The sequence below is a fragment of the Cynoglossus semilaevis genome, chromosome 17, assembly GCF_000523025.1.
Source record: "Cynoglossus semilaevis isolate Cse_v1.0 chromosome 17, Cse_v1.0, whole genome shotgun sequence".
NCBI lineage: Eukaryota > Metazoa > Chordata > Actinopteri > Pleuronectiformes > Cynoglossidae > Cynoglossus > Cynoglossus semilaevis.
In genome coordinates, this window is record NC_024323.1 from 8,881,301 (window position 1) to 8,905,666 (window position 24,366).

Genomic DNA, 24,366 nt, shown 5'->3' on the forward strand with positions numbered 1-24,366 from the left:
TTTTCTGTCCATCATGAAACGGAAAAATGTTGAAATAATTGTCGATTGTTTTAATTAAATGGTAATTATCATTATTTGGGAGCGAGGGCGGTCAGCTGCAGACGGCTTCATGCTGTTCGAGCCTCAGTCCTCGTTCCTCGTCCCCTCGTTTATGTTCATTAATATGAGGAGCCGCCGTTGCTCCTCGGGTAATTCATTGACATGCACCACAATACTGATTTTGTATGTGTGTGTGTTGGGGTGTGTGTGTGTGTGTGTGTGTGTGTGTAACTGCCATGGTGTGTGAACAGATGCAAAAAGCATGACAAGAAAATAACCTTCCCTCTCTTCCTCCCTCTCTTCCTCCCTCCATCCCTTGTCTGTACTCATGACGAGACGCCTCTGCCCCGCGCCCCCCCCCAACCCCTGCCCTCCCTCCAACACTGAACACCCCTCTATTTTTATCATCTTTGCACCTCCCCCACCACTGGCTCCCCCATGTCACACTCTCTCGTTCATTTCGTACTCCCTTCCTCTCCTCCCCACTCTCTCTCTCTCTCTCTCCCTCTCTCTACCTGTCTCTCACTTTCCCCCGTCTCCCCGTCCTTGGGTGTCTGCAGCCAGCTGTGTATGTGGGCCATTAAAGCCCACCTCCCCTCCACCAATTTTCCCCATCACTGATTTCTCTCGCAGACTCTGCCCCTTCCCCCTACTGAGTCTTACACCTCCTCCCCCTCCTCCCCCTGCCCCCTCCTCTCCTGTTCCCATGACCACTGGGGCTCTGTTGTCGCAGCGACTTCTGAAAAACAGTCCACAGACGTCCACAATCGGAGACATACATGGACGCGGGGGCTGAAAGAAAACATCGGCCGACGCACTCCCCACGTCTACGCACACGCACAGGACACACTCATTGTGTTATTTAAGTGCGCACACACCCACCTCCGCCACAGAATACACCCAGTCAGCATCCTATGCTTTCTGTTTATGTAACCTCCGCGCGCTGCTTAGCCTCTCGCAGCTGCCTCCAGTTATGAAAAGATATTGCACTGCATAATGTGTAGAGCTATTTACTTTTGAAATGGCCTGTCTTAACAGAGCGGTCATTAAGAAGCACTGATGGATTCACTTTGGCTGCAGCACGTCGGTGATATACATACGTCTGAAGTTTCTCCTTCAGAAACGTTAGAGGAGGCGCAGAGAAACGAGGCTGCGGTGGGAAAGTGGGCCACGGGTGTGGAGTCCCCGGTGGATGCGTGCGGTCAGGAGACGAGGGCTGGACCGAGGCACGTGGGATGCAGATGATGTTAATCACTGTTTCCATCCTCTTCATGGAACTGTCTGTCTGTCCACCTGCGTCCAGGCCTCACTGAGGAGGTCAAACCACATGACGCAGTTTGAAGATTTGAAGGAGTCGAAACATAAAGATCCAGAAACAATAACTGTAGTTTATTTATACGTAATTTTATTTTTAACTTAATTAAGAACAAACAAAATGAATTTGACTTGAAAGTTTCCTTCAGATGTATGTATATCACCAACGTGCTGCAGCCAAGGTGAATCAGTATAATTGTGGATCTGTACTGGACGAGCGTGATTTTTATGGCTGATTGTGTTACTGCAAATCTGAATTATAGCTCATACTGAAAAAATAACACACACACACACACACACACACAAACAATCAACCATTTCATGTGCACTTTAATCACCAGAGGATAAAACAGTGATGTCCAAAAGGAGGCGCTGACAAACGCATACACCGTACTGTACGCAAACTAATGGCCCACAGCCCAAACCCCCTCCCTTCGTCCTCTCTTCTCTTCCCTTCATCTTTCTTCCTCTCTTCAATCAATCAGTGACCCATCTCGGCTTCCTCCACTCCCCCCCTCCACCCCCCCTCCATCCCACTCTATTGATTGAGCCTTTCAATTTCCGGCTGTAATTCAACTATACTGTTGCACTTGAATATGTAAATGAGCTGACAGGGACTGCTGATGCTGTTGTTGTCATGGAAACCCCTCATCAAACGCAGTCACACACTCACACACAGACACTCTCGGGCATACAGCTGTTTCCTTTGAGGTTGTAGAGGACAGACAAGGTGAAACGTGAATGTGTGTGTGTGTGTGTGTGGTCAGTGTATTGCTATACTTGTAGTAGAATTATGACCAGGTTAGAGTTAAGGTTAAGATTAGGATTAGGCACACAATTAGGCTTAAATGCATTATGTCTATGTGACGTCCTCAGAACTCATGTTTGTGTGTCTGTGTGTGTCTGTGTGTGTTTGTGTGTGTGTGCGTGTAAAAACACATTGGGTTTTTTTTTTTGTGATATGAAACTGCAACTTACACTGGCATCATGTAGGGAAGGGTGAAGATGACCTCATCCACACCCATGGGTGTGAGTGTGTGTGAAAGAGAGCAGAAGGGGGAGAGGGAGAGAGAGAGAGGGAGAGAGAGGGAGAGGGAGAGAGAGGACTAGAAAGAGAGAGAAGAAATACTTGCTGTGTTCAGTCTTTGAAGCCTCACTCGCTCACATCACTCGCCTGCTGCAAAGATCCCTCAGCCCCCCTCCTCTCTCTCTCTCTTTCTCTCACGTGCACACACACACACACACACACACACACACACTGCCCTTTAATCACACTGACAGGTGAACTGCAGTGTGATTTTCGCCACCAGGCATGCAAGGAGTAAAAACGCATGCAGAATTAATATATTCTCCATGTTTGCTTTCTAGACTTTGCAGCCCACTGAACACCCAGACAGACACACACACACGAACACGCACGCGCGCACACACACACACTCAGAGGCCTCCTGCTTCTGTCTCATGTGTTGTTAATGCTCTCTCTCTCTCTCTCTCTCTGTTGCTTCAGGGACATTTTTAGGTCACAAGATGTCACACCAATGTGTGTGTGTGTGTGTGTGAAAACAGTGGTGCGTGTGTGTGTGTGCGCACCCACCACTGTTTTCATGTTTCTGTTAACTACTGAGGACCGTGACTGTGGTTACGACTAATTTTCTTTTTAAACATTTTTCCCCAACTGCTGCTAAAATCAACACCTGCTTCCACAGCCCAGAGATCCTTCCACGTCTGAAGGCCTTTAAATCACCGCCGGATTCATTTTCATAATACTTTAGAAGTGGTGCGTTTACAGGGCGTCTGCCATCTAAGTCCTATCCACTGACCCGCTGCAATTTTACTGTGAATTGAACAGTTCAGCCAACAATCAGGGCCTGGATAACGGCTAACGCTGCCACTGCACCAACACTTACACGGACGGTCGCGGCACATTGTCATTCATTTCTCCGTCTGATGTTCGTAATCCTCTTTTTTTTTATTACAGCGCCACAAGTGATGCTTTGCTTGACTCGCTCACAGTCTCTCTCTCCCTCTGTCTCTCTGTCTCTCTGTCTCACACATACACAATGTCAGTGACAGCTGACTCATGTCTGCACAGTCTGAAGTGTTAGAACATAATTTTATTCTCTCAAACAAACATGATGTCATTGTGTAATAGAAACCAAAAGGAGGAAAAACAGATTGGGGTCTCATGTCAACGCTGCCTTCACACGCTGCTGGGAAGACCACACTTCTGATGAACAGTGTGACACTCAGGTGCTTTCATTGCCATTGCTGAACTAATATATTTATTTCTATTTATCAATGTATTTATTACACATATTACATAAATATATATATATATTTATATATAAAAATCTGTTCAATCTCTGTCAGAAAATTGTTGTGAGACTCTCAGTGAGGGGGAACAGACGAGGGGTCCTGAGGGCCTTTAAATTTCTCAACGTGGTGATAATAATGGAATCAAGGCAGTTGTTTAAAATCATTGCAAAGCTTTCTCTGCCTCCCTCAGCAGATGAATTATTAATGCCACTCGGAAAGGCAAGGGCAATCGTCTGAACAATAATAAGTTATTTGATGATGTGGATGGTGTTAAGCATTCAGCTGGCAGCCAGGCCCCGGTCTCTTCATAAACAATGACACTTCAATTTGACTATGAATCAGGAAGGAAATATTTCCTCTCCCCCCAAAAGACAAAAAAAGAAAACCTGACAAATGTCTTCAGGGAGGTTTCGTTTGAAGTCAATTCTAAAGAAAGTGGAGAACCTCTCGGACATGCGTGAACGAGCGAAGGTGTGTGTCGGTGTGTGTGTACACGCGCACGCAGCTAGGCAAATAAGCTCGTCACTATGCGGTGCAGGCCTCTCTCCGGTGGCAGGCAGATGACAGTGCAGTGATTGGGCTGATTTCAGGGAGGACGTGAGGGGAAATCTGAAAGCCGCCTCGGGCCTCAGGTGCTTATCACCTCCGTGCACACACACATCTGTTTGATATGGGGACGTACACACACTGATCTTTAGACAGCTAACTTTTGCAACCCATCTGAGAGACACACACTCGCACAGTCACACACGCACACACACCGGAAAACAGGGACGTAGATAAAGCCTTCAGCGACACACAGGTGTGGAGCGTGCACTCCGTCTCCTCCACTTTATTAAAAAGGTAATTGTTGAAAAGCCTCCTGTGTCTGTGGCCCATGTTTTCTGTCTTCTGCAAAATGTGAGTCACACAAACACACGCACACACAGCTGTAGCTTTCACAGTTAGTGATTGTGTGTGTGTGTGTGTGTGTGTGTGTGTGAGGGCAATTATTATGCTCAGGGCAAGTGGGGAGAGTGTCCGTGTGAGGGTTAGCAGACATGTCCTGAGACGTTCACTGACCATTAATCACAGCTAAAGTGGGATTTGGCATGTTGTGTTATTGTGGTAATGCAGGCTTGGACACACACACACACAGACACACACACACACATTCTGACAAATCTGTAAATACTTCTAAATAAATAGATCATCCTTTTTTAACCTAAGAAATTCCCAGATTCTTTTTTTCTACCTTCACAATCAGAGTGATCAAACAGACTAAATTAGAATTCCTTTTTTGTCGTCTTCATTTTAACATTGGTCGTTGCAGCAGATCATCTGCCAACATCTCCCTCCATCCCCTTGCCTCCTCCACTCATCATCAATCATCTCTAATTCATCCCAGACTTTATCCGTAGTCGCCTCTTTTTTGTCTGTCCGTCATGTCCGTCCCTAACACGGTCGTTGTCTGTCCGTCATGTCCGTCCCTAACGCGGTCGGTCCAGTATCCCTCCTCCTCACACGTCCAAACCATCCCAACCTCTAACGTCTGCTCAACCTCGGCTGCTCCTCTGATCATCTCACTCTCTTCCTGACATAACTGCCCATGTTTACTGCCTCTTTGAATCAGACTCATCTTTTATTTATGATAAATTATTTTTATTTATTTATTTATTTATACACCAAGATATGTCAGGAGAAGATAAGAGGTGCTCTGGACATTTTCAGCTTTTGTTTTTTTATTTACAAAAAATACCATGTGCTGCCAATAAAAAAAGGTTATACATTAATGACTACTACAGTAATATTCTGTATTAATACCTAATGTGGACTCCATTTCTTTAGTCAATTACACGTCATCACTGGTCGTGATCTTTGACCTTAACATGCCCAGAAAAACAGTATATTCTTGAGGTTTAAAGCAATAATTAAAGTATTTTTACAGTAGTATTCACAAGTAGTAAACAATGCTAATGGAGCACATTGTGTTTTTATATTAAGGCATAAAGAACTGTAATCAAGACCTCGCTGAAGCCACTAAAGTGTGTCACCACAGAGCACAGCGTTCAGTCATGGGGCGTTCATTGATGCCTGTTTTTCTCACGCTCATGTGCGAAGACAGAAGGTGTGACAAAAATGCACCGTCACCTGCCTGCAACAACCGAAATAGGCCTGCGGTGCTGACAGCAGTTTTATTACAGTGAAGTGCAGCCGCTGATACCTTATCACTGAACAGCCCGTAATGTGCAGCCATAAAAACAGGAAGCGTTACACATCACCTGGCGCCTTCGTCCTGTGCTGTCGACTGATTCTGAGGTCTATGCAAATGTACTGCGACCGAGGAGCGACTGGACCGAATCAGCACAAATCAATGCAATTTCAGTTGGTTTCACAGCAGCAAAGCAATTTGAAGTGAATCACCTCTGATTTATCACAATGGACTGAATTGGGATTTGTGAAAAAAAGGGCTTTTAAAAGACGAGATGAATGAGAAAATGAAAAATCAATGTGAGAGGTTCCAGTCTGGTGTCGATCTATTTGGTGAAGAGTGACTCAAAGGTTGACATAAGAGATAAAAAAAAAAAAAAAAAAAACGTATTAAGTGTCAAACCAGTGTTTCTGTGGCCGGTCGTTCTGGACCTTTCCGTCTCCTTGTCCATCGTGTCCTTTTTGCTCTCATTTTAACTCTCATCCAACCCATATGTCGACTATAGGGGGGGTGGTAGAGCTTTATATTTTTCTAATTATATTTATGCTGTGTAAGACACAAAGACAATAATGGAAGTGCAGAGAGGTTAGAACCGGTCTGAGGCAGAACAGAGATGGCTGCAGATCACAGCGGAGATGAGTCCCCTGTGCTGCAAACGGACGGACAGATGCACTGATAAGGGCTGCCGACTCCACAGCACACTTGCTGCATGTTCAATCTCTCTCCTCCTGTCGCCGCCTCAGCCCTCCCCCCAGCCCCCCCCTTCCTCTCTCTCATCTCTTTTCATTTTAGGACTAATGCTGCTGCAGACTTCAGATGTCACTTCAGTGTGGTTAGTCAGAGTAGCTGACAGCTCGCTCCTTTAGTCTCTCTCCCTTGCTCTCTCTCTCTCACACACACACACACACAAACATTCGACAGAATGACAGTCGAGGCCTTCTGCTGTCATTCAACAGCTGATACAGTATGGAAAACATGAAAAAGAGAGACTGGCTAAGCATTTTAGCAAACGTTCTTCTCAAATCTCTCTCTGCATGAACAGTTCCTTCACTTGTACACTGCTGTAATCCCATTTTTTTAAATGTATCCCATAATGGATTGACATGGTTGTCAGAGTTGATGGCCTGTCTGTTAGGTGTGAATACTTGTGCAGTGGCTTTCTTGTGATGAAGACAGTGTCAGTGAAGTCAGAAAACTTTTATTTTTCCTGCTGCCCTCATGTGGCCTACTTTATAAATGTCATTTGTTTAGTAACTAAAAACTAGAAATATTATATAAATTATATTTTACTGACGACAAGTGGAACAAGTGGAAGTATAGTTTGGAGACAGCGGTACATCCGTGAAATACCAGTGTTTGACCTTGAGGTGGCAGCAGATGTAAAAGATGCAAAGATTCTGAGTTTGACTGACCAGGATGGACAGGATTAAAAATGAGCAGATCAAAGGAACAGCCTGGGTCCAGCGGACCTGAAAAAGCATGGATGAGATCATTTGGACATGTGCTGCGCAGAGATAGTGGATCCACAGGAGATGGGACTGGCAGGCAGACGGAAATGAGAAAGACAGCAGAGAAGATTCATGGACGTAGGGAAGATGGTTGGCCTTACGGTGGAGGAAGCAAACCAAAGGGAGAGACGGAGGCGCTGTGGAGGAGCTCGGAACAGAAAGAAAAAAACGCAATGAGAGGAGACTCTCTGCACCTAACTGTTGACCTTCACCTGCAGAAAAGGGACAGACGCAGCATCACAGAGAGAAAAAAAACAGTGAATTACGGCAAAGTTAAAAGTCAAGAAAAAGAGAAATATTTAGGGTGAGATTCAAAGTGAGGCAGAACGACTTGAAACAGAGGATTAGAGGCTTAGTTAGCCTGCATAAAATCCCCTTTTCCTCTTGTGCCCTACAAACGAAAGAAGGCAATTGGTCACATTATACAACAAGAGGAGGAGAGAAGTGTGGGACGGTGCTGCATATGGGGGAGTAGGACAAAGATGGCAACATTTTGCTGAATCCATCACTGTTTGTTTTTTTCTTTACGTTTTCCCCTGTGTCGCTCAGCATGGCTGCCGAGCCACCTGTGACATCACATCTATCAATACAGGAAACTGCTTTTTCTCCCCTTATTTTCTTGTTTGGGTGCAGAGGAGGAAGGGGGGAGGGACGAGGAGGGGAGGAGGGGTGACTTTGGCCTTGAAACCTACTATTGTCTTGCCTCCAGGACACGCAACCAACCAGGAAGCTCAGTCAGGGTGAGAGACAGCATGGGGGTGAGAGAGAGAGAAAGAATGGGAGAGGGAGAGAGAGGCAGAGACGGTTGCCATGGTTACTGCCCAAGAGACGCAGGCACACTTGTTTATCTGTTGGCCAAGGAGCGTGCACGGTGGGCCCTCACGCTGAGCTGATGCGTAGGTGTGTGTCCCGCACACACACACACACACACACACACACACCTGTCTAAATAACCACAGCTTACCTGCTCAGTATTATTGAACCAGGAGAAGTGAACTGATTGAAGCTGACTGGTCTGTTGAGAGCAAAGAACCACCTGAAGGAGGGAGTGAAGAAGGGCGAGAAAAGAGGAAGAGAAACGGGGAAGGGAAGACAGAGAGAGACAAAGCAATGATGGATGGAATGATGGATGTGTTGGCCGACCGTCAGAGGTGGGGGAAGAAAACAAGAGAAGAATAAGGAAAGGTTTTAAAAAAAAAATTTTTAAAAAAAGGCAGAGAATTAGGTGTGACAGACAGGAAATAGAAATCCCAGACTGGGATACAACGGAAGATTCACGATTCAAGAGGCTTATTGTTCAACTCCCTATTATGCAAATAACCATTTTCTGTTGACAAATAAACCAGCCTTGTTGTCTAGGTGACGTGATGAACAGAACAGATGTTCAGTTCAAATCCAGTGGAAACAGAGGAGAAGTCACAACTGCAGAAACACAAATCAAACACCCTTGAGCGGCTGAGACTGGGGGCTGATGGGAGGCCGGAAAGACCACAGACCATGAGAAAAAGGACGAAAGCAAATGTGACGTGATGACTCGTAACGTGACGAGATGCAATGTGACGAGTGCACGCCGAGGTGTTCTGCCATGTTAGCAGAACGCAGCCCCGGTCCTTAGAGCAGACACTGCAGGCCGCGTAGTATGTCAGATGTCACACACACACACACACACACACACACACACACAGATGTGTATAAGGACAGAACACATGTACAGAAGGGAACACACACACACACACACACACACACACATACATCATGACGTTCTCATGGGCTTTGTGTAACACCGCTGCCATCTTCTGGTTTATGTGATGAGACGAGAAACACACATAATGGTGCCGAGGTCGCCCATTACTGGAGACACACACGCTGAGCCGTGGATTCTGTGTGCCGTCACCGGCTCAGAGGTTTCCAGTGCAGGTGAAGGTTTTATCTATAAACAGGATGCAAGAGTGTGTGTGTCCCGTTTTTTTTTTTTTTTTTTATGTCAGGGGTGTACGCCACACTCGCACTCCTTAAAATAACAAGCTAGCCCAGTCCCTCAGGACAACAGACAGACATCCTGCAAGCTGCCCGATCCTGGGCCGCCCCAGTTCACTGCTCAATCCATCTCTCTCTCTCTCTCTCTCTCTCTTTTCATCTCCATGTTTCCGTCTCTCCCTCACTCTGCATGACTCACACACGTAGTCAGCTGCGGGCTAATGAGCAGCCTTTCTCTTCCTGATCTTTCCTCTCCCTCTTCCTGTGTGAAGTATCGGTCATCTTCGTGTCACACGCTGCTGCGTCCACGCGAACGGCAGACACGTAGCCCGAGTTGAAATAATGAAACGTACACACAGCCACAACGACTGGTTCCAGACAAAGGACTAACAAGGCAGGCCACTTCCAGCTAAGCTTAATGAGCTCTCCGCTGCTTTACTGGTCTTGAAAAGGCAGCGGTCAGCAGCCTGAAGCCCATCCATCCGACCAGCTCTAATTTTTTATCAGCCTCTCCACTTCAGAGTCATTGGATCTTTTTCACTCAGTGCAAGGGAGGATGGGAAAGAATAGGTCTCATTCATTCAATTAATGGCTCTAGGTTCAAATGAAATAAGGCAGGAGAACAGACGATGCTGAAACTGGAGGGAGTGACAGGATGGCAGCAGGAAAATGGTTTGAGAGACTCTCAGCAACGACTGCTTTGTCTTGACAATTATTGTAAACAAATGTTGAATGTATCACAGGTGAGACTGATAAAATAATACAGACCCAAGGCCCAAGAAAAAGCTTATTAAACCTGGGACAGATACCGTATTTAAGCGTTGGTTGAGACTGTGTGAGACATCCACATGAATTCTTCATACACTCTTCATTCTTGACCTTTGTCTCCTAATTCTAGGAATACTGTGCATGTGAGCGAGCGCACAGCAGATGTGTGTGTGAGGAGGTGTCAGGCTGGACTGCAGGCTGCTGGGCTTTATGAAAATTAGAATGAACACCGCTGAGAAGCAGGTGATGGAGGAGCCATGGGGGAGGAGATGGAATGGGAGAAAACAAGGAAGGAAGAAAAAGAGGAGAGCGCTGCAATGGTCTCGGATAATGAGGACTCTGATGAGAAGGACGGAGCCCCAAATAGCAATGTCTGGGAAATGGCAAGAGTGAAAACCAAGAGAGAGCGAGGGAAATCTGCAAGACGAGGCAGTAAAAGGGCTTTATGAATGGGAAGGTAAATGGGAATCAGCTGAGTGAGGAAATAAATAAATAATGTGAAAGAGCAGGAAGGATTAGAGGAGGTGGAAGGAGGATAAAAGCACACAAAATAAGATTTATTCTCGCAGAGAAAGGAGGGAAAATGTGAGTATGTAAAGTAGAGAGAAATAGGGATCGCCATGAAATGTTTCTTTAGTAAGACTAATGGAGCACGGGAGAGAACAGGGGTGTATGAAATTAGAGGAGGGGGAGGACAGATAGGGCTGGGAGTGTTTAAAAGATGTGAGGATGAAAGGACTGGGTGGAGTGGTCAGGGGAATGAAAAGGAAGGGGGCGCCACCACAGATGGAGCAACTCAGCCAAAACAAAATAATAAAAAAACAAAGTTAGTGCAGGGTAAAGAAGACGGTGAGGAGGGAGGAGTTGAAGGGGGAGGACAGGGAGGCGATGGATGGATAGACAGAGAGGAGAGTGACAGTGATGAGGGAGGAGGAGGGTGGAGCTGGCAGTGACAGGACACGAGTGCAGCCGTGGAGAGTGTGGACTGCAGCTCAAGTTGGCATGGACTCTATCAGTCACTCTCAGGCCTGGGCACGGGGCCCTCAGTCTACAAACACACACACACACACACACACACCAGTAGATCAAACACAAGGACGTTCACTCTTTTTTGTCTCACACACACACACACACACACACACACAGAGCAGACAGAGAAAAAGAGAAAAAACTGTGAGCACAGACATAAGCTGATGCACGCACACACTCGATTAGCCTAAGCTCTCGGCACACACACATGCACACACGCAGAAAGACAAAGATAGATGGATGAGTGTGTGCATGAAGGTGTGTGCATGTGTGTGTGTCTAATTGTGCCAGCTCTGCCAGAGCAGGATGAGGGATGGAGTCTCAGAGCTGCTGCTGTGCTAATAGCTGTCTCACACACACAACAGACTCTCTCTCTCCCTCTCTCTCTCTCCCTCTCCCTTCCTCTCTCTCTTCCTCTTTTCTTCCTTTCCCTCCATCTCCCTTATCTTCTCTCTCATCCAATCAGCAGCCAGCACATCTGTCCGTCTCCTCTTTTCCCCCCTCCTCATCCCAATTTGGTTTCCTCTTCCTTCCTTTGTTTCTCTCATCTTCTTTTACCTCCTACAATCCTTCATTGCCCTTTTACCCTCGCACCCCGTGCCCCCTCTCTCCTCCCCCACTCACGCTTTCATCTCCACTTTGTACCCCGTGCCATTATTCTTCACTTTCACTGCACAGTGAATTCCCCACCACCTGCCTTTACCTGTGAAACGCAGGCGACGCCACATGCATGAGTGATTGCCTACGTGTGCAAACACTGATGCAAACACATGCATAATACCAGAATGTGTGTGTGTGTGTGTGTGTGTGTGTGTGTGTGCGTGCGTGTATGCGCACTGGAGAGAAATTATTCCTGGCGTGCTGCAGTATCCCACGTTGAAAAAGAAAGATCAAAGTCTTCAGGAAAAACAAACACACACACACACACACACAGCCGACTCTCTTCCAATCTCCTGCCATCTTTTCACATCCTGCAGCAGCCTCACGCCTGGACTCTGTCCACAGGGAGACAAGAAATGAAAGACAGAAAGACAGAGATGTATAGCTCTGCTGCTTCCTCTCTGCACCAGGTTATAGGACACGTGCAATTAGCAAGCCCAGGATATGACCCTGTCTGTGCTGGTCTGTGCTGGTCTGTGCTGCTGTGCTGTCAGGGACAGATTGTATGCAGTGCATCTGAGCCGGCCTGGTGCGATGAGCCGGAGGGGGCGGGGAGTGAAGGCTGTTGGTAAACACAGAGGCAGCCGAGTGTCTGTTTGTGTTTGCCCGTTTCAAATTGCCGTGAAAGTACATGTGGGTCGCACCGAAATCACATCTGTGTGTGTGTGTGTGTACGTGAGTACGTGCATTGTGAAGACGCGTGAGGATGCATTTCGTGTCTTTGCCCTAAATATGTGTGCATATTTAATGTATGCATGCCAGTGTTGCGGGGTGAGCAGCGGAGGTCGGGTGTGTGCGTTGTAGGACGGCGGGGGTCCTTTTTTTTCCGAGGTAATCATCCGTCCCTGCCACAGCAATGACAGCACCACTGAGCCAAGCTGCTGCTGGACAATTTGTACCAGATCCATTTATTTATCTGCCGTTTTCTCCTCCCTCCCTCCTTCCCTTGTTTGGTCAGCGTTGTATTTAATCTTTTATCCGTTAGCTGTCCTCCTGATCTTTCTCCGCTGTTTCAGCCCCTGCGCCTGATATTTCTCATTAACGGGGTCTTTGCAGGAGCTCGGAGACATGACATCAAAAGTGAAAGCGAGGGGGCCAAAAAGTGAACGCGGTGGACGGAACAAAGCGAGGGCGGGATTGTGGTCACACTTTGCGTCTGAAACTGCTCCTTCCATTTCTTTTCATCAGCCACCTGCCTGTATATATCTGAGCCTTTTTTCCTGCACATGAATCACCTTTCTCTTTAGCTCATATGTATGCAAATAAGGCATCCTATGCAAATGAGACAGGTAGAAAGTGGTGGAGGAGAGGGAAAAGAAATTGGCTGAGAGAGGGAGGGGTGAGGTAAAGGGAGGAGGCAGCAAGAGAGTTTATATCGGGGGCAATGGTGGAAAACAACAGTAAACAGGAAGTGATTGGGCTTCAACCCTCCTGGGTTATGACCTGTGATTCGAGAGATGCATCGTTTTGCAGCCAGACACAACAGGAAATGGTCTTTATATTGAATTTTAAAGTGAAAATATGACGTCTGTGTTGATATTGACACATGTTTACAGTATTTAATACAAAATTCAGTTTAGTATCAAAACCTTCACTTCAAACACACTGGGTGCATCTGTATCAAGGTGTTGTGTATTTCCTCATTTCTCTATGAACAGCTATGAGAGACCCTAGTGGCCAGCAGGTATACTGCATCCAAAATTGTGCTTACAAAAATGACACTCGGACAGGACAAGATTACAGCTATTTGTAGCTCCGCCCCCTGTCACCGTATGGATTCCCTTTCCCTAGATTTTGCTAAAAAAAAAAAGGATAAGCATCTCTCAAAAGGATTTTTTTCCCCACTGGCAATCTTCCCCATCACATCTGCCACGGTGAAGAAATCTCTATTTGTGGTGCTAACTAGACCAAAGCATTTTACCACTGACTGCAAACTGCCAATCTTCTGAGGAGTTTGTTCATCGTCCGTCTCCACTGTCTTAACATTAAGATTATGATGACTAATTGGTGTTCAAATGCTTAAAATAGCCAGACTTCTATTTACAGGAGTGCCTTAGGTGTGCAGACTCCTGTGGTCATATTCAAGGAAGACAATGTTGTGTTGCCAAGGAAACAAAGATGGCTTGGCACTAATTGGCTGTGGTTTGGTTGCTAGGTGCTGGGTGGAGCAGATAAGCTTCAGATGTTATGGAGGATGACTGGGGTTGGTTTTGGTTAAGGTTCATCTAAAAACAAATTTATTACTTTACCGTCAACTACCTGTGTTATGGCCAAAAGAGGTGACTAAGAGTGTCCATGAGGGTGTGTGTGTGTGTGTGTATGTGTGTGTGTGTGTCTAAGTCTCTGATGTGCAGTGGTTGGAGAAAGCCTTCTGCTGAGGGACCTGAAAAGATGCACCAGCATCATTTGATTTTCACGCTTCACTGGCAGCTGTGTGTGCCCTGTGTATTTGCTCGTGCAAACACGCACACACACAAACGCACACACACACATACAAATTTGGAAAAATTAGCTCACAGAAAAGGTAAGAGGGTTTTCACTGTGAGGACAACAGGTTCGATATCAACTTGAAGGGGGAAATCCTGCCGTGTTTTTCTGGTTCAAGGTCATCTAATAGTGTCAGCAGGACAACATAAAAAGATGAGATTTTTTAGTCCAACATTGACCAGAGTTTCCTACCTAATGTGACAAACCCAAACAAAGACTCAAACTGAAAAATATTGGCAGCACCTAAGGTTTACCAAGCACCAGAATTCACCCCGAATGAAACTAAGACAAGTCTGAAGTGATGCTCCACAGGCTCAGTCCTGGTTCACTCTCTGTGTCCAACTCAGTCAGTTATCAGCACAACACTGTGCCAGTGCCACTCCCAGAACACCTGACTTGTGTCTAGCCAGGCCTGACAGCAAGTACTACACACACACACACACACACACACAGTATAGTAAAACATACTTCAGCAGCCGTGCATGACGGGCATATCCTTGATTGTAGCTCAGTAATCCCCACTGCGAGCCTCACCACCGGCTGTGTGTAACATGCACTGTGACGACAGCCTTCAGTGTAGCACAAAGTCTGTCATCAGTGTCAGACTGGACGGAGTCTATCAAGTTCTCGGCCGTCGTTTAACGCAGAAAATATACAATGTGCTACTTATGAGTTAATGCTTGAGTTTGAGTTCTTTCGCGCTAAAGAACCATACTGGAAGGTAGTTCTCATCACAGAACGTATGCTAGGTTTATTTTGCAAAGTTCAGCAGAAAGTGGTGTGTCATAGCCATACACACCTCCACCCTCCTCGTACACACACACACAGACATACACTCTGGTGCCCTCTACTGTGCAGTACAAAATGGCGGTGGTGTGTGTGATCTTGCAGAGGCTCAAAAGGAATGGAAATAAGGCCAAGCAGAGTAGGACATGGGAAGTCGGCACTAGTTGGTTTGTGTGTGTGTGTGTGTGTGTGAGTGAGTGATAAGGCGATAGTAGGAACATTGACTGGCTCATAGACTGAGGTTCCAGTCGGCTGCTCCTCTTACAGCCAAAATGCCTGCTATAACCCTCCCCCCCCACACACACACACACACACGTGTGCACTCGTATGAATAACACAGACAGAGGAGAAGATGCTAATGCATTCACAAAAACACACAAACCGAAGACAGAGAAGACACAAGAGGCAAATTCTTTTTTCCCCAGCAGGGGGCATGTGACCTTCAATCTGAACCTCCCTTTCTTCATCTGTCCATCTCTGCCTTCAACCCTGCAGTTCAGAGCTCAGTTGTATGGCAGGTTATTGTGCACTATTGGAGATTAAAGTTTAATTAGTGAGCAGGGAGTCATTTGGGTGAGTTGGTTTGAGAGGAATAAGAAATGTGTGTGTTCCTGCGGCACGCTCATTCACTGTCTCTCTCTCCCTCAACCTCACACACCAAGGTTCATCACCAAGAGAGTAAGCAAGAGTGGGAGTTGAAGATCCAATCCTTCTTTCATCAGCCGAGAACAAAGGATGAAGTCTTCCCCTCTCCTCTTCATCTCCTCCTCTTCCTCGTTATTTCTCTTCTCATCTTTTGCCTCCTACCTCCTGATCTCCCCCCCAGCTCTGTAGCTTAGTTGGCAGAGTTCCACTGCCATATTCACACTTCCCCAGTCCCTGGTGAGGCACTCTCACACACTCACACACACACACACCAGTTCCACCGTCTTACTGCGTCACATTCAGGAAACGAGGGGAAGGAGAAGGAAAGGCAGAGACTATAGGAACTAACTTGGTTTCCCTTCACTTAACAACCAGAGGGGACAGATAGAGCTGTCACCTGAAGTGAGAGAATCTTCACCTCTAACATAACGGTCGCTTTTTTTATATCTGTATAAGGCAACTTCCTTTTAGTTTTACTTTTCAGGTTTGACAGTCTGTGTTCATAGTCTGTTTCCCCTGAAGTGTCCATTTGTTTTCATGTCCCCACAAAGTGTTATAACTTTGTCATCTGTCTCTGTCCTTTTTATTTACCATTCTCTTTCTCTTAACCGCCCGGACATCAAACGTTCCATAAGGTCCACACACCACCTCAGAGCCAAGTACACTGGCTCACACACTGGTGTCTTGAGAGTTGTGTTTTCTAATGACGAGGGAGTCTGCATCCCAGCACCGCTGTTATTTCACTGGCTCGAGACGCTAACGCAAATCAATAGGCAGCACGGCCCCACGATAACAATCTCCATTTCTCCTCTCCTCCCTGTGTTCCAGCGTTGGCTTTAGCGCTGTACCCAGGCCCACCCCTCTCCTCCACCCCCACCATCTGCCTTGATCTTGTGGCTTCAATCTATCTCGACTTTTCCCCTCCCACTCCCTCTCTTCCCCCCGATCTCACATCTCTCCCCTCGTTGCCTTTCTTCATCACCCGCTCACTGCCTGACTTTTTCTCCTTCACCTCCCTTGATTTCACAGCATCATTTCCCTCACTTTTGCTCTTTGTCGCCACTCTCCACCCTACAACCCCTTCACATCTCATCACTCACTTCTCCCTTTTCCAACTCACTTTTTTTTCAACCTTATTTTTTATGTAATTAAAATGTATCCCTTCTATCACTTTACTTTTTCCTCCCTTTAACTCTACAGCAGATCTTTCATTATTCCCCAGTTTCCATCGTCACTCTTTACAGCAGCTCTCACTCATTCTACATACAATGTTTTCCTCCTTTTTCCTTATTTCCAACTCTGTTTATTGGACAGAGTTGGATTATTATATGTTGGTTCAAATGTCCTCATCTTGTTTTTCCCTCTCCTATAAGCCATCAGGTATCAGTGTTTTGCCTGCTTTTAGTGACAGTCTGCCTGGGTCTGAGGACGGAGTAAAGTATTCCCTGGTCTGCCTCTCAGTTGATACTGAAGGGCAGTGCAGGAAAGAGTAGAACCAGGGGAAAAACACAGGCCATAAAGGACATATTCTGAAGAAACCACACAAAACCACTGCAAACACAGCAAGAAAAATGGTCTATCTATTTAAACAGTCCATCCTTCATAATAACATCCTCCATATAATAATAATAATAATAATAATAATAATACCAGGTCCAAAACACCAACAGCTTTAATCCATTTCCAACACAACAGTTTTTACTCCTTCAGCCCAGAGCACACAAACACGACACGACAGTTTAAGTCACAGCGTCTTACCTGCTTCTTCGACGGTTGACGAACACAGGTGCATAAATACACTGAGAACAGGCAGCGATTCCACGTCGAGAATCCGAACCTCACAGTCAGTTTTCACGGTTTTAGGATCCTCGCCAAACAATAAGCCTGAAGTTCTGTCCAAACGAAGAAAACCAAGTGTTGACATTGTGTTCGGCAGACTTCAAAGTTGATCAAACGGATTCAAAAGCGCCGCTCAACTGCTTAGTAGCAAAGGAACGTCTTACTTCCGATCCCGTGAGGAAACAAAGCACCATGGGAGAATTAGTTCCTAGTATTTTGACGCACTTTCTATAATTTTTTTTTTTTTAAAAAACCAACGCAGTATACTTGTGCTAATTTATTTTATGCGTCTATACACTGTAAGGATTAATAATTTCTGGATTTTTCTGTCTGAACACCTGTTGCATATCTTTGATTGAGTATAGATACCTCTTGTGGACATTTACGCCAATGAGAAGTGCAGCGCGTGGACTCATCTTTTAGCAGCACTTATATTAAAATAGTTGGATCATGGCTGCACCACATCCAGGTGCTTACTATATTTGCCTTGTCTTTTCTACTCATTTGTGTCAACATAAACAAATATTTGTACTCAACATAAACAAATATTACCTTATAAGCCAGAGACTCCATTGGCTATAAGAAAATAAATTCATTATAATCTTCTGTAAAAATATATAATTTTAGGTTATATTACTTTCTACAAATAAAAGTCTTAAAAAAAACAAAATAAAATAAAAATTGAGCAGTCAATAAAGGCAGACTTTATCTACAGACACACCCGCTGCAGAGGACAACATCTGAAGCAGCGTATCGCCTCAGCTAATCTCCCCCTCAGGGCTATTGCTTCTATGTGCCAGACCATAGAGCTGCCTGGTCTGGTCTAACCTAAGACAAGGTCACTCACACGCACACACACTCCGCACTGCCAACAGCTGCACTCTGTCCACAGGGCAGTGGAAGGAAGAGACGTGGAAGATACAGGAGAGGGTAAACAGTGGAAGCTGGAGGACACGGAGACAAGGAGACAGAGGTGTGTGTGTGTGTGTGTGTGCTAGACAGGGACAGCAGGACTGATGAAGTATCATCAATTTAAAAAAAAAAGTGCCATGACAAGAGAGTAGGTGCAAATCTGTGTGTGTGTGTGTGTGTGTGTTGTGAGAGTCTTTATGTCTGTTGTTGGCTCCACGTGAAAATGAGTTTAAGAACTGAGTAAATGGGAGTGGAACACACATCCAGCTCCCAGCAGATATGTCGCTTCTCAAACCTTGTAACCCGCGCTTCAGGAAAGAGCGCCACCCCATTACCTGGAAAAGGTGTCACAGTGTGTGTGTGTGTGTGTGTGTGCCTGTGTTAGTCAAGAACACATGCTGTGCCGGACTCCACCAAACTGGGTCAGAGCCAGATATGAGTCGTTTTGCATCTGTTTTTCAAGTTCACGTCCCTGCACTTTTGTTGCAGAAAGCCACGTCCTTTACTTCTTTGCATCTGCTTTGAGAATAAGCTGTCAAGGCAGTTTCATGTCTGCAGTTTATAAGAGGACGTACCAGACACGCCTGCTTCTGACTGCTTTGCTCCTGTCTTCCTCTGTCGACCCATCTTCCCCCTACATCAGTGCTCCTCACTCCGACTAGCTGGAGTATTCTGGTGGAATACCAAGTAGCTCTGCGTCTACTTTACAGGACTTAATCTCCCTGGTGTGTGTGTGTGTGAGAGAGAGAGAGAGAGCAAGAGAGAGAGAGAGAGTGTGTATTTGTTACCTACATTTCTGGCATAGATACTGAGGTTCTTGTGGAGCTTATGGAGACCAACAACAATGGTTCTGGTTAGGTCTAAGATTCTGGTTGGACTGAAAAAATAATTCTAACTCTAAAAATAGACACCAGCATGTGTGTGTGTGTGTGTGTAGTGCACCTATGATCCTTCGGATACACACACATATACAGTCGGTGGGGGAGTTTCAAGCTCCCCACCCTGACAGTACATGGAGTTCTTGAGCAGTTAAGCTTCGCTTTCAAAGGCAGAAGCTGATTCATGTTTTCATGTTTTCATGTTGTCATTACATAAATGGAGCGTATATATACTACATGGAGGTTATCACTCAGCTGAGTCAAGTGTTACTGGGAAACAGATCCAAAGTGAAGTCCTGGTCAAACTGGGTTCATCTGAGATCACGTTTCTGTGTCCTTTTTTAGCCTTAATTGAAGTATTTCAGAGCAAATTTTGCTTTATCATCAAACAATTACTGTAAACTTTACGCAGGGACCCGCAATTACCAATCAGGAAGCCATGGTCGAAATAACACTCAGGCTAATTAACTGTAGAATTGAAGCTTTGTCTGCTGTAAATTAAAGAAAGCCAATATAGAAATGCACTGTGAGGACCAAAAAATCTCTTCAAAATCTGATTTACTCTGAGAGTATAAAAGCTAAATAATACATAAAAACCAAAGGCTGATGGATTCACTTTACTCTATGTTATTAAGCTAAACAAACATGATAAGAATGATACTACATTACAAAATGTGGCAGCTAGCATCTTTTTTGTAGCCTGCTGTTTTATCATTTCATCATTCTGTTGTTTACAACAAATAATCAAAAATAGATGGGGTTATATTTTCATTTGTGCGTGCTCAAAATATAACTACAGATGCAATGCAACATTAACATTAACATTACCCAAACCAGCACCCCCTGGATTTGCAGTGTGACCTCAGTCTTTGCTGACCAGTGCTAGGTTATGTGTGGTCGGTTTTCTTTTTCTCCACTCCAGCCTCAGAGCCATGAATGAATCCACAGGAAAATAGTAAAAAATCTGAGATTTTAAATTGGCGTGTTGACATAACACGTTCTGTTTCTGATCCGAGTAAATGTGTTTGTCTGATTGGACACATTTTTGTTCACATGCGCTTGAACACAAAGAAGATAATGAGCAATCAGTTATAATTTTTGTAACGTCTCGTGCTTCGGTATCCAGGACAACGTTCGCCCACAACCAACACGCCCCATGTGATGTTTCTGATTACGTTCTACTGCGACTGTCAGATTTCCATACACTCAGATCGGACACACATCTCGCACTCCTTCTCTGTCCCATGTCATCTCTTTGCTCTGTTGCCATGTCAACAAAGCCAGGTTAAGTCCTCCAAAGGGCAACGCTTGGCAGCTGTCCGCTGGAGGTGACTGCACTGGAAGACAGACAGAAATGGAAGGTGAAAAAACGATGGGAGAAAGAGATAATGGTGACGTATACAGAGGAGCAGAACAAAAGATGAAGGGATGATCTGGGTTCAAGGTCATTTTGTTCCTGCTCCCGTTGTTCATTAAGAAACAGAAGGTGTTCAGAGATGTAACTTCAATTGTCTTCAAAAGCCTCCCATGTCAATAGACAGTGACATGTTCTTTCCTGTAGAGACTTGTTGACCAATGAGAAAACAGACACACCTTGCGTTTGAATCTGACTCTTCATCTCCAGGTGACACAAAAAGACAGATCTCAGAAAACTCACTAGAGAAAAATAACACCTCCACACACTTTTTTTTACAGACCAAACAAATCTGCCTGAACAGACTTTATATTTGATTGCATTCACACCATCAGTAAAGCGCTGGCTTCACAGCACACAACTTGAAAACGACAGCTGTCGCTGCACAGGCAGAACAGAGGGAGCTGCAGAGACTCATATCTCAAAAATGTCAACAGCAACATTCAATTTATTGATTTCTGTCTGCAAATTAAATGAGCTTTCATGGCCGTCTCTATGGATTTCTATATGAATGAAATTCCAGCTCTTTTTTAATTACTATTTTATGTATAAAATGATTGCATTTTCAAAAGGCATTATGATGATCCAAAACACCCTGCATTTTTTAAATCAAATCTCAGAAAACTCTCCAGTAGGATCCATTAGCCACAAAAAAATCTTATAAACAATAAAATTATATATTATGTGTGGATGATAAAACATAGCAAAGCATAGCATTCATAGCAAACACTTAAACACTAAACTGCATACTGTTGTACCTGAAGAACATACATGGAGAATCCATCATCACCACCAGAGATCGAACAGGTGACCTTTTTGCTGTAAGGCAAAAGTACAAACCACTGATGCACCATTTAAAATAGTCTCTGACCAAAATGATCACCACCACTTTCAAGCCAAATTATGCTTGTGTCTCAGCACCACATAGTGGTCACAATCGGTACTTCAAACGTGTTTCTAGTTCAATTTTACAAATATACACAACCTTTTCCACCTCTCCGTGTTAGAAAAAGTACCGTCGTTTGAGCATATGCTAAACTCTACAATGTTCAGAATAGGTACCAGCATCGTGGTCGTTGGTCACTAAGACGTGGTTCTTGTTGCCACCAGTTCTGTTTGTATCAACATCTGAATTTCATTCACAGTCGATCATTTTTCTCATCTGTTTATGTCCATTTGTTTACATGTACGCCCCCTTGCACGCGTAGGTGTTGTGTGTCTCCTCTTTCCTAAAATACATCCTCCCACACACATACCCTTGAGCCACACACATACCCACTTCTTTCACTTGACTGAGTGGCTCTGCTGTTGCCATAGTGACTGCAGACCCTGTGTGTTTCTGTTTGTTGTTTTTATGGCATAACACGTCCTGTTGTGAAGTCGTTCCTCTCTGAAAGGTCACTAGTCATTACCGATCTGTCAGGACAGCACTCACGTCCGCAGCACCACCCTGTCTGGCGTTTCTAATTATTTTAATTTTTTCTTTCTTTCTTTTCATCCCAGAATGACAGAGACTGTGTTACTCCACCACTGAGTGGAATAAGATTCTCTGCCTTCACAGACAAAAAAGGAATTGTAAACCAAAGACAGCAGATAACTGCAGAGGCTGATGTACTCTCAGATATCTCCTTTTCTGTCTGACCTCGATTTCTATGTGATGATCTGACTGTCTGTCTGGAGTTTTGTTTTTTTTTAATCCAAAAAAAGAGTTTCTATTTCATGATACTGAATTTGTGTAATGTCTGATTTTGTGTGGTGTTGGTTTATCCTGATTTGGTGTGTACTCATGGACTGTTGTGTCATCTTCATCGGAGATGAGAAAGACAGCCATGTCTGTGAACAACGATGAGTCATCCCGTACCTCAGAGAGGAGACAGTATCTCTCTCTGACACACACATACACACACACACTCATACCACATTAACTCTCCTCTCCGAAATGATCTCTCTGATCGACGTGGGCCAAGCTCAGTTTCCTCTCTCCTAGCCAACTTCGCCTCAGAGCTCAGTCAGATACCTTTCAACAAAAACCAATCTCTGAAATCAATGGAGCCGTGGAGCGAATAGCACGAAAACAGAGCATGGTTCATGTCTATTCATGCATTTGGCAAAATTGATTGTTTTTAATCAGAACGAAAATAACCAGACACAAGGAGACAAAGGACGTCCGAGGAAGGACCGGGTCAGGATGAGAACTCATCAAAACAAAACACAAAAAATGAAATTACAATAAGACTAAGCATCCTTTTTTATTTTATTTACTGTATATATTTTTAATAATATATTGGATTCATCTTTTAGAAGCTTCCCTCCTTACTGTCCGCTTCCATTAAGTTTAATTACCAGCAGTCCATCGATCCTCCGTCCATCCATCCGTCCCTCATCCATTCTTCCTTCCATTCCTCCGTCTTTGAGTGTCAGTAGTGGGATTCGACCCCCACCACGTCTCTTCCTATAATCTATGTGACTGTCTGCCAGTGACCCACCGTGACCTCCAGCTGTGTGTCATGACAACAGCACACTGGCAAATGTCAGAGCAGATATTGGTTTCTTCCATCTCCCCAGCTTTTCCCTTGGGTTGGAACCTACCCATACAGCCTGGGAGAGGGAGAGGGAGAGAGAGAGAGAGAGAGAGAGAGAGAGAAGGAAGACAGACAAGACGTGTGTCCAGCCGTCTGTCTGCGATAACCTACAGTCATCATGTAAAATGCCACGTCGTCCTCCAAGAGTGGAGGACACAGACAGCCACTCTCTGTCCTAGAGCGTGTGCTCATGTAAACAACATGGATGGCAGTGTGCTGATTGGCCACAGGACGGGTTGCTGTGATGTTTAAGCACATGCCAAGTGAAGCCGGGTGTTGAAGTCAGATGTGTTAGCCGTGTGTGTGATGTGAAGCAGGGTGTGTGTGCGGTGGGTTATTTTTGAACTGTTTGTCGACTTGTCGAGAATCATGCGAGGCAACCTTTGGATTCCGTGGTGTGGTTGGTGAGTGTGAATGTGTGTGTGTGAGAGCACGTTTCCTCCCAGGTTGCTCCACCCTCTCCGCACGGTGCCGATGCTGTATGCATAATTACCAAGATGACAGGGGAGGTAAACACCAGAGGGACGTGACATCCCTCTACCTCATACGCACCTCTGTTTTTGTGTACTTGTTCATGCGCATGTGTGTTTGTGAGTTTTTATGTGTCGGTGTGGGGAAAAGGTCGGAAGAAGAAGTGCGACAGAGGCAGAGCTGAATGTGAATGAGAGCTTTCTACCCTCGCTGTGCGTCTGTGAACTCTGAGAGAGAAAGACGGAAAGAAGACAAATCCCATCTGGAGCTGCCTCTGAAGACGCAGCGATAAAAGAGAGGGAGCGAGGGAGAGAGAGAGGACAGAAGGAGAATGAAGGGGGTTCTATAGCCAGTCTCAGCTCTGAGCGTTATAACCCGTCCAGGGGAACAATCAGATTCACCCTCGTCCATCCCCTGCCCTCCCTCTTTCCGCTCTCCTCTCTCCTATGCACTAATAATATTTTCTCAATAACCAACTCAACATTTTCTTTCACCTTGGAAACCTGGTCCAATACTTGGAATTGTGGGGAGAGAAAAAAAAAACAGCTTC

The 24,366-nt window shown here is 45.2% G+C and overlaps 1 protein-coding gene and 1 long non-coding RNA gene across 5 annotated transcripts in view; one reads left to right on the forward strand and one right to left on the reverse strand.

The window, feature by feature from the left end:
- Window positions 1-20,543, reverse strand: part of LOC103393098 (uncharacterized) — a 182,546-nt gene extending 162,003 nt beyond the window's left edge. For all 4 annotated transcript variants that reach the window (XR_001761401.2, XR_003052512.1, XR_003052511.1 and 1 more), the window contains exon 1: window positions 17,479-20,543. This is a non-coding gene — a long non-coding RNA (uncharacterized LOC103393098). The remainder of the gene's footprint in view (window positions 1-17,478) is intronic.
- rai1 (retinoic acid induced 1) overlaps window positions 1-24,366 on the forward strand; it is a 48,803-nt gene that overhangs the window by 10,663 nt on the left and 13,774 nt on the right. The window lies entirely within an intron of this gene.